Raw genomic sequence first — 11,576 nt, forward strand, 5'->3', positions numbered from 1 at the left:
CTGACATAACCGTGACTCTGACTCCGTCTCACTCTTTCATGTTTGTTTTTTTTTTTTTTTTTCCAGGCCTGGAGGAGAAGATCGACCATAAAGAACTGTGCCTCAATACGACCAACGTATACAACTCACCATGCAACTAATCCGCATTTGTTCTTCTTACTTGTCCATTCATCCTTTGACGCTTTACATATACCATTCTTTTCTTCAATGTCATTTTGATGAAATCTAATGATAACATTTGTGATATTTAACTGTTCAACTTAAACAAAAAGAAAGCCTTAGAGAACTTTACGATTCGAACATCTGACGATATGTATTCTTTTGTTAAGTCGCGTTCAAATGTTGTGGCAGTATATACTAGTGAAAACCGATACACCGTGTCCTCGGTTCAATGCGCGCAATAAAATTCTAAATACTCCTAGAAAAACATAATGTATAACCCATACAAAAGTTTCATCAAACTGAATTATTTCCACGAATGTCCTATTCTTCTGTACACATTAAAAGCTTGAAATGTATAAATCGTGTTGGGTTTTCATATATATTTTGAAACTGAGTGTCAGGTGTGAGTGCAGAACGTGTACCAGGATTGCACTGATCGTTCAAACAAATTATAATATCTTGTATGGTGTTACTTTAAAAGCGAAAACATATAATAACAAGAAAGTACGGATGTTATGACATGACTTTTCGAAAAGATACTTTGGTGAATATATCATTCATGGTGATAGAGGATTTGTCTTTGTCCGATCGGGATAGATGTTTGTTTTTAAATATATAGATCGTGGGATGAGTTATTATTTTCCGTAGCTAAAAAGAAAATGATAACAAAATTATGTTAGGATTTGTAATTCCTCCCGTGTAATTTGATCACATACTTTCATTTTGATCGAATGCGAAAACCTATTTAATAACTCTTTTTTTCAATAGTTATTCGTTTTAGCACGGAAGCACTAAATTCACATTGCATACATACATCCATACATACATACATGCCCACACGCACGCACGCACACACACACACATACATGCATACACACATGCATGCATACATACATACATACAACCATACATACAGACATAAATACAAACATACATATATACAACCATACATACATACATACATGCATACATGCGTACATACATACATACATGCCCGCACGCACAAACGCACACACACACACATACATGCATACACACACACATACATGCATACACACATGCATGCATACATACATACATACAACCATACATACATACATAAATACAAACATACATACATACAACCATACATACGTACATGCATACATGCGTACATACATACATACATGCCCGCACGCACACACGCACACACACACACATACATGCATACACACATGCATGCATACATACATACATACATCCATACATACATACATTCATACATACATACATGCATGCATGCGTACATACATACAAACATACATACATACATACATACAAACATACATAAATACGTACATACATACAAACATACATGCGTACATACATACATACATACATGCCCGCACGCACACACGCACACATGCATACACACATGCATACATACATACATACATACATACATACATACATACATGCATACATACATACATACATACATACATACATACATACGTACATACATACATGCATGCATGCATGCATACATACATACAAACATACATACATACATACATACATAGAAACATACATAAATACGTACATACATACATATATACATACATACATGCGTACATACATACATACATACATGCCCGCAAGCACACACGCACACACACACACACATACATGCATACACACATGCATACATACATACATACATACATACATACATACATACATGCATGGATGCATGCATGCATGCATGCATGCACACATGCATGCATACATACATACATACATACATACATACATACATACATACATACATACATACATACATACATACAAACATACATACATACATACATACCTAGAAACAAACATACAGACAGACAAGCTGAAATAAATAAATTCATACATACATTTTTGTACATTTTACTTGCGATGACCCTGATTGTAAAGCTCATCAGCTGATCAAGCATCTGACACAATTTATCATCAGAATGTGTGCGTAAAACAAAAGTGATCAAACTTTCTCCAATATTTCACAATTTTAGTCCAGTTTGTAATATGGCCCAACCGAAAGAATGACAAGAGATTAATCTCGAGATTTTAATTATAAGCCCCACCTTGGCGGATCGGTCAAATATTGTATTGCTTTGTCCAAGAGACTGCAATATGATTATATGAGTTGTCTCCCGTACTATGTAAAGCCAACTAACCAATAAGCCAGTGATGTATTGTACATTGTCTGAAAATGGTGGAGGTCATTGATTTCAAAGGAATACTTTGTAAGCTTGCTTTCAATTTAGTTATGACCATTGAATAAAGTTCAAATCAGTAAAAATGGCAAGATATATATTATAAATGAATACAACAGTTACACAAGTCTTCTCCTAGTGTTATTTTGCAAAATCCCTAGTATCTGTGCTATTCTGGATTAAATATTTCTTGAATTACTCCCAAGCCACAAAATTCGCAAAATTTGCAATCTCATGAACTTTTCGCAGGATATCAAAAATAGACGACGAGATGACAAGGAACAGTTTCAACTTCTTTGATTTCCTTTCAATAACTCAAGCATCCGATTAAAGGGAATGTTCACACTGCATCTCATCCTTGTAACAATAATATGCAGAAGACACTTTTTATGTAATTAACGCTTACGAACGATGCATTTTCTTGATTCATGGCCCAATTTGCTGACTGTACTGGACGTTGCGAAGTTATTCTCTTTACATAAATCTGTTTGAGATATAAAAGAACGTGAAATTGAACTTAGCGTGTATGATATTTATATCTCTTAAATTACCCACATAGGAAAGTTTAACTTTGATGTAATTTAATACGACATTATACAGGTATCGTGTATCTTACACGAATATGTTTCTCCTCGTTGCAGATGTGTTTCATGACATTGCTAGGCAAATTATTATTTTGACCTCATCTGCACAGTCTTCTTCCACAGAACTAGAATAAAGTATAGTACATATCATTTAAAACTCAGAGCATTCGAGTTTTTTGCTAGCAATGCTTCCTTTCAAGAGTTTATTTTTTTAAATATGAATCAACAGCGTTTAAAATAGTTTTAGAAATAAGATGCAAGTAAAATAAAACTTAAATAAGAAACTTTATATATCACTTGAAACGATTTGAATACTAGTATTATAAATTCATAAGAAATGACAATATTAATTAGAGTATACCTTTTCTGTGTTAATGATTGAATTATCTCTCTCCGCCTTTCTTTCTCTCTCTATTTCTCTGGTCAATCACATATTTGTGTGTATTTTAATAGAGGTCTGCACAATTTAAACAATGCATTGCCAATTGAAACACTCTAGCACTGCAGTTAAAATGTCCACATTGCCTCAATGCATTATATGCTCAAATTTGGAAATTAGCAAATTGTTCTATTTCATGGCTCTTCCAGAATTAAGAAATAATATGTGATTGAGATGAAATGTTTTTGATAGTAAGAATTTGTTATTAATCGGCTAATACTGAAACACTTGCATTTTGGGTAGCTTTCTCTAGAGATATCTAAATAACGCGTCTGAATTACTTTAATAACCCAAAATAATTTTCGGTAAATAAATTCCGAAACTGCACCAACTATATTTGTCCTGCTTCCTGATTTGTGTTCACTTGTAAGTATTTATCCGACCTAGTTATATATCACCTCTATATATTTCTCAATTAACATGTCATGAAATGCATAAAAAACCCATCGCCATCAAACGTAAAGCAAGATGACTGTTCTGTATTCTCCTGAAAGTAAATTGTTCACACATTTATGTTGTTATTACAGAACTGTGCTGACTTACCGTGATAATAGTTTCTTTTCTCACTAAATAAGTAACTATTTAATATTGGTGCAGTTTACAACTTAACCGATACTAGAAACTGTGTCTCTTATAGTATGTACGTATATGGTAGCGTTCAGGCCAGGCCAGAACTTTAATAATGATATGGTGCCAGATAAAAGTAAATATTTAAAGGTATAAAGATAATGTCTGTTATCTAAGAAAGAAAACTGTATCAACATGTGTGTGCCTTGTAGTGTAGATATTTCTTTACATGTTTTTAGACAAACAATATCTTTAACCCGATCCCCTATCTTTTTACAGAATGAGCAGAATGAAAACATATGTTTCTTCACAAAAAGCAGCTGGAATTAAATAGAAACAAATTGTACTTAAAAAAATTAGAGCGCTCTATTATATAAATATGAATGCATGTAAATGGAATTCTTTTATCAGAAAATTAATCTACTATTACAAAAACGGCCTCTCTCAATCTCTCTCTCTCTCTCTCTCTTTACAGATACATACATTTTTGTTGCTTATAATGAAACTTCCATTATTTAGAGCAATATTGAACTCATCCAAATAGCAACACAGCAATGAATTTAATTTGCGTTATTCCTTTGCACATCATATCCTGATATAAATGTTTTTTCCAGTCCTAAAATATGAGCGTTTATTCTTTGAGTTTCTGTCAGATTTCATGACAACATTTCAAGTGTTTGCCTTGTCCACTCTTTTGCTGATAAGTTGATCAGAAGTGAAACTAGCTAAACACAAGGGGATAAAATCATAAGGTTTGTTTCTGTGATGTGACTGTAATGCACATTTAAAGAATGAATTTTAAAAAATTGTTTTATTACCTGTTAATAGTATGTGTATTACGAAAGAAAAATGTACACAATACGAGCGATGTGTTTTTTCTTCAAATGTGAATTTGTTCCACTGTGAAAGAAACCATATGAACTTTGTTTTTCATACTTCTGCATGCGTGTTTTTATACTGCATGTGTTCTGGATCATACTAAACAAGAAAACAGATAAAAGACTTGAACAAAACTGACACTTCTCATGAATAAAATCAGTATGAAATTTTCATAGTACATAAGATGATCCATTTTTATTCTTTTTCATTCTCTATCTATTTGTAATTTCTTTACTGGGACGAATTCTTTTCTGCTGTATCGTATGCTTTTCTATCGTTTCTGAATTTCTTCACCTGCATGGGTTTTACTGTAGTTTTATCTATTTAAAAAAATTTAAATTTTCTTGTATCATGCAGTAAATCCATGAAGATTATCTTTTCTTTCTTTCTATAAATATTCATTTCTTCTATTTATAAATGAAATGCGGAAAAAATCAATTTGGGTTTTGCAATATACATGTACGTAACATGAAAGTCAAAACAACAGAACACTTGTTCTTAAGCGAAAAGGTGAACTTTCCTTACTCAAGTGAATTTCTTGCACCATTAAGCAAAACAATCTAAAGTTTGTATTGCTTGAAATGTAATTTTCTTACAGCATGAAAAAGCGAAAACATGACAAATGCTCTTTTACCTAAAATCTGAATTTGTTGTACAATAAAACATAAGACATTGAGCCTCTTTCGTATTTTGTGGATCTTCATAGTTTAATATATTTCTACTGTGTTCATTTCTGTATTAGTCACTTACATGGGTTCTGCTTCGTGCGTTTTCTCTGCTTTTGTTGAATTTCTTAACGTCATCACTAGTGTGGTGCAACAAATTTACATTTCAAACAATCGCCTACCCCTTTTAATTCTTGCATTTTGCAACAAAATTTGTTTTATTCTTTCATGGTTAAAGATATTGGCAACCAAGAGGACTTAGCGTTTCAATCTGTACAGGCGGCAGAGCCACGGCAGACGAAACGTTTCTCGCCCGAGATTTACAATCATTCAAATAGACACTTCCAACAAGATTTCAGACCAAATCTACAAATAAAAACCATAATACCTGTTATGATGGTATTAAGCAACATTTTGGGCTCCACATTCTTAAGAACTTGAATGTAAAGCAGCCTCCAGTCCAGAAGGAAATAGAAACAAATGGAAAGAGTCCCTCTTTCAGAGTTGTATAGGAAGAAAAATTAAAATTGTAATTTATACACTCAGACATACTTGTTTTTTATTTAGAAGCATATTATATTTAATGGGAGAGACATGTAACTAATTTTATTTAGTCACATATTCTGATCATGCAAATTCCTTGGTGTCAATCGTGTTGGGGTAAGTTAAAGATTGTATACCTTCATCCATTTATTTAAAAGGAGTAATCATTCTTGTAAATAGTTGATGTCAAAGTATCAATTTTCAGATAGGCAGGATAAATATTTTAACTGCAATAAAACAAAGCGCAAACAAGATCTGTAATTAATGAAAATAATTAAATCAGTAAATTTATTTGTTCACGAATATCTTTTAAAACATTTGCACCAGTTAACAATTACTAATCATATTTAGTTATTTCGCAAAATTATGACAATTAGCTTTGCATTTAAATGTCTCCGTTCTCATCACCAAGCATGTGCATCTGAATGATCAGGCACTAACAAGTGTTCAATTAATTTCAACGAAACAAACAGGAAGTAGTAAGGGATAAATATATCGTTCATAAATTGGGTTGTTGTGCATCTTTGCAGCATAGTCAAATGTTTTCTCTTTTTGCCATCCTTTATACCATACACTCTTCTGTCAGTAAACAAAAAAGAGAAAAAGCTTTGTAACGACCATTGTTGCTGGCCATTGACTACAAATTGATATGGACTCAACACAATCCTTTGATTTGCAAGGTGACTGCTGGTCATTAATTAAAACAAAAAGAAATCAAAATTAACTCAGAGAATTCAAAGTGGATTGTATTTTGCATTAAATATATTGGACTGCATATTAATAAAGAATGAGTAAGACGATTATACTAAAGAATCTTAATTCGTAACATATCTTTCTGTAGAGAAGACTACATACTACAGGTTGTGACAGGATAGTAATTGACATTGCCAGTATTTTAAACAAAACGTGGAGTGGTCCACATTCAGTTTCCCATTAATATATCAATTATAGGTTTACATGTAGCTCACATGGTTCATATAGTTAACGAGAGAGAGAGAGAGTTCATAGAGAAATTCTAATTCATGGAAATCATCGCAGAAAATGCAAAATACACACATTATTTTTTATGTTCTAATACATATTTTGTGACATAGCATCAAACCAAATAATTTATAAATCATAATAATTAGGTAGCAAGGTGATGCGCACGATAGCAATGTCATTTTTATTTAAACAATCAAATCTAATAACTATCTTTCTACGATGTTAAAACCAACCAATTAATCTATGCGATTAATCGATTGGTAATAGTGAAACTTACCTTTGGCGACATACTTAAGCAAAGAAGTGTTCATATGCAGTAATGTTTAAAGCTTCTTATTTACCTTGTTGAAAATACACTCTTACTTCTGCGGTAATGGATACTTATCTTCTCATCTTTTCACAAAGAATGGAGTGACAATTGTGTGAATATTTTTTTCTCACATATTACTCAGACTAGTTGATGAAACATGGTGTGATTCGTCAAGTACATTTGTTCCGAATTATTAATATTTGTTATCTGTCTTATTTAGATTACATAAAAGACACTTTATAGGATTTTAAATAAATATAACCACCATTTTGATTGGCACCACATGTTTATGTTTTGTTTTTAAAATATGTAACATTTACTAGCACGGAATTACATTTCATTTACAATGGCAGCTATATCGCTTAGTACATTTATGGGGCTTTTATTTTCAATGGGAATGATTCTATGACATTTTGTATTTTATTATTTTATATCGAAATGTTCTTGTACATTTTATGCAGAATATTAAATACGTGGCGCATATACTAAATATTCCATGCGCTTGCTTTTGAAAAACATTGAGTATATTTTGATGCAGTTTATCTTCACATCCTTGTAGTCTATACCATAAGAGGAGTCCCATGGTATATTCGCAGAAGACAACATCTTTACTTCGTTTTGATTGACATCTAACTACGCATGTTGTTCTGAATAAAACAAATAATTTTATTTATTTCATTACGTCGTTACAGCCGTACTGACTCTTCCCTGATGCTATCATATTCTGCTTTTCTTACTAGTAATATACTAATCCAGTGTTGACGAAAAGACACATCAATTTTAGAAGCGTGAAAGATATACAAAATGTATAATTATTTTCAAACGATCTTCTCCAGCGATCCACGGGGCTCAAAGCACTATAAATATATGACTTTTTTAAAGCCAAAAAACAATGAAATATCTCTCATGCCACCATGAGACTCTACTCATCTTATGAAATCATTGCATATTACGTCAAACGATACGAAACCATGAATTAATATTTACCTTCTTATTATACCATTGTCTCGATTGCCACTATATAAATCGCTTGCATGGAAGAAAACACATGAAAGATAAGAATATCTTAAAATTATCAAAAATCTCTTCAGATGTTCGATGCAGGTTAGGTTTCCGACTCTTTTTTAACATTGCCTTAAACAACTTTGTTACAATTAAACAATTAACATCAAATCGTAAAAAGTAACTATTATAAAAACACCTCCTTGTACTCTAATTTGGTTTATCAAGACAGTAATGTTAAGTTAATTAGCCAGAAAACAGAAACACTATTCTTACAACAAAATCGAAATATTGGTATAGAATTTTCAGATGAAATTAAGGTGGAACTCACATAAACCCTGTAATTGAAAGCAATTTTGTTTTCAATGTGATAACACACGAAATATATTATGCAACTTTATGGTGTGGACTAATTTACTTCCTCTGTCAGCATGGTTGTTCCTGTGGTTTAAAAGTATTGTGTAGCGGATAGTCTTCATTTCGTACTTGAACCTATGAAAGGTTTAGCAAATTATATCAAAGAAAGCTAGGATTTGTTTGGTTCATGCACCCTATTGAAACGCATTTGGCCCCTACCATACACTAATATTCTGCTTGTCACAATCAATGCATGATTAGCTTTGCAAAGAGTAGAATCGCAGTTCTTTGCAAAGAATAATACAGTTCGATATTCGAGATGTAGATTTAATCGCTTAAAAGACACTGTTAAAGTGTGATTGAAATCTTTATTAACAAATATTAAAGAACATTGTGCATTGCAAGTTGTAGTTTACTTATTCGATTACGATAAATTTTTCAGTATTGGCACTATTAGTAGCAGTAGTTATTGTTGTTTTTCTTATTTTTATTGTAATGTTACTATATGCACAATCTTAGATATCATGCGACTAGTTGTTGCTGTATCCTTAGATTGGAACATTAAAAGTTTTATATATTGCAAAATATACTTCGTCTGGTAACTAATGCGTAAGGATCCAATATATCTGTACTTTAGATCAAGCAGTGTACAATGTTTTCCAAACTGCGATCGGTTTAGCCTAATATCTGCGATAGCATACCGTGTTGCATTATCATAATCTAATCTCCTCGTATGAAGTCATCATAAGAATAAAACAATAAAGACCTTGTTCTACCTCGACATTATACAATGGGGAATGAAGGGACTGTTATAGGCAGAGTGGTGTGCTTAAAACAACGTTAAATATGAAACATTGATTCTTCCTAGAGAACGTTTATCCATAAGAAACCGGAAGTGGTGTTTTCTTTCTATCATTTTGTATAAAAAACAAGAATGTACTAAACACAACATAAATATAAATTGTAATTATGATTAATTAATGTTATTGCTTTTTGGGCAACTCTTTATAATTAATACCCACGTGCAAAAAGTATATATACATATATATATACATATATATATATATATATATATATATATATATATATATATATATATATATATATATATATATATATACGATCATAAATTGTTTGTTAGTCGCAATATGTTGCTACTGGTTTACTTCGAAAAATTAAATCGCGAAGAGAAGATTAAGACTGCAACAATTCCTATTATTGGAAATATTAATTATAGAAATTGAACGCATATGTGTTTTAATATATCATAAATAGTATATTTGCGAATTATAACGTAAATAAACGACCTTTTACTAAACTTTTCATGGTTAATTTTTCTGCTCTGTTGAGCGCTTATTCTTGCTTAATCAAATTTCTCTTGATATCTATTGTTTTGACACCAAAACAATATCACGTAATAAATAACATGAGAATTGTTACACTTAATACATCGCTAAGTGACTCATCTTTTACCAAACACTTACAATATGCGAGTATAGATGTTTGATGGATTGTTGAGCAGAACTTTCAAAGACGTGAACAAGTAGAGCAATAATTAAAATTTGAATTTTATTAAGAAGATTAACCATTTCTTGTCTAGTTCCCCATTAAAGAACAAATTAAACCCCATCTAATCAAAGCGTCACTTATCAATGCCGATGTTCTAACATGACTCTCCTATTACACTTCAATACAGTTTGATAAAAACTAAGTAACTTCGCATAGGGTTCAAGGGAAGGTACTTGCAATGGTGAATGTATGGTGCCGATTGAAATTTAAATTCTAACACTGTAATATTTAGATGGCAGGAGCAAAGGATGACCAAAAAGAAAGCAATAAACCCAAACTACGGCAGGTGGCAGGGCTAATGTTTTCATCATTTCCACAGTAATGAAGTCCGGATATTAGCTGTTTGATATTAAAGTACAAATCTTAGCTAAAGATTCACATATCTACCGGTATGTATTGCAATTGTAATAGATGCATTAAATTCAACACAAAGTAATCAAAACTTGCTTCATCCCTATACAGTTATGTGCCTGCTAATATAATGTAAAATTATAAATAAGTTTTGAAGCAATAAAATTGGAGTCAACTTTTCTTCCCGCAAAGCTAGCGTATATACTTAACCTACAAACACCAATTTCATACGATAACCATGAGGATTTGTCTTCATGTTCATTTATATATTAATTTTATTATGACATATAGTTTCGAGATATAATCACTTTATATATTCGTACAAGAAACTGCTTTGTAAATTTAACGGATTTGTTTGGAACAATTATCTAAATAACAAAATCAGTGTTTGAAAACAGCAGCACGGCATCTTTTACTCATATTAATCGTTTGAAACGTTGGACACGTAAAGCTTTACTGTGTCCAATTTCGCTAACACAAATGGAATACCGTCAGTGTTTTACTAGAAATATCCGAAGTATTCCGAGTGCTAACGAAGTATTTCGAAACGGAAACCATCCCAGATTGCGGTTATTTTTCACAGTATATTTTGGAAAATAAGTGTGGACGTTGCGATTTATGGAAAGCTCCCAGAACAAATACATACATATCTACCCCATCCCAATTCCACACACCCCAAACAATTTTAAAATTGCAATCTTTCCATGCATGTCTAGTAAAAACAAAGAGTTCCTTAATAAATGTAATTTCTTAGAGCATTTCCTTACTTTCGTTGCACAAGTTATATCGTTATGCACTGAGAATGCAGTAGCAAACAAAATATATCATTGTCGACTAAAACTTATTCTTACTGAAAATAAAAACAATATCATTATAAGACGGTCCTAATGGATTTACATGATAAATATGAACCGAACATGA

The sequence above is a fragment of the Sinohyriopsis cumingii genome, chromosome 2 (genome assembly GCF_028554795.1).
Source record: "Sinohyriopsis cumingii isolate HCF-2022 chromosome 2, ASM2855479v2, whole genome shotgun sequence".
NCBI lineage: Eukaryota > Metazoa > Mollusca > Bivalvia > Unionida > Unionidae > Sinohyriopsis > Sinohyriopsis cumingii.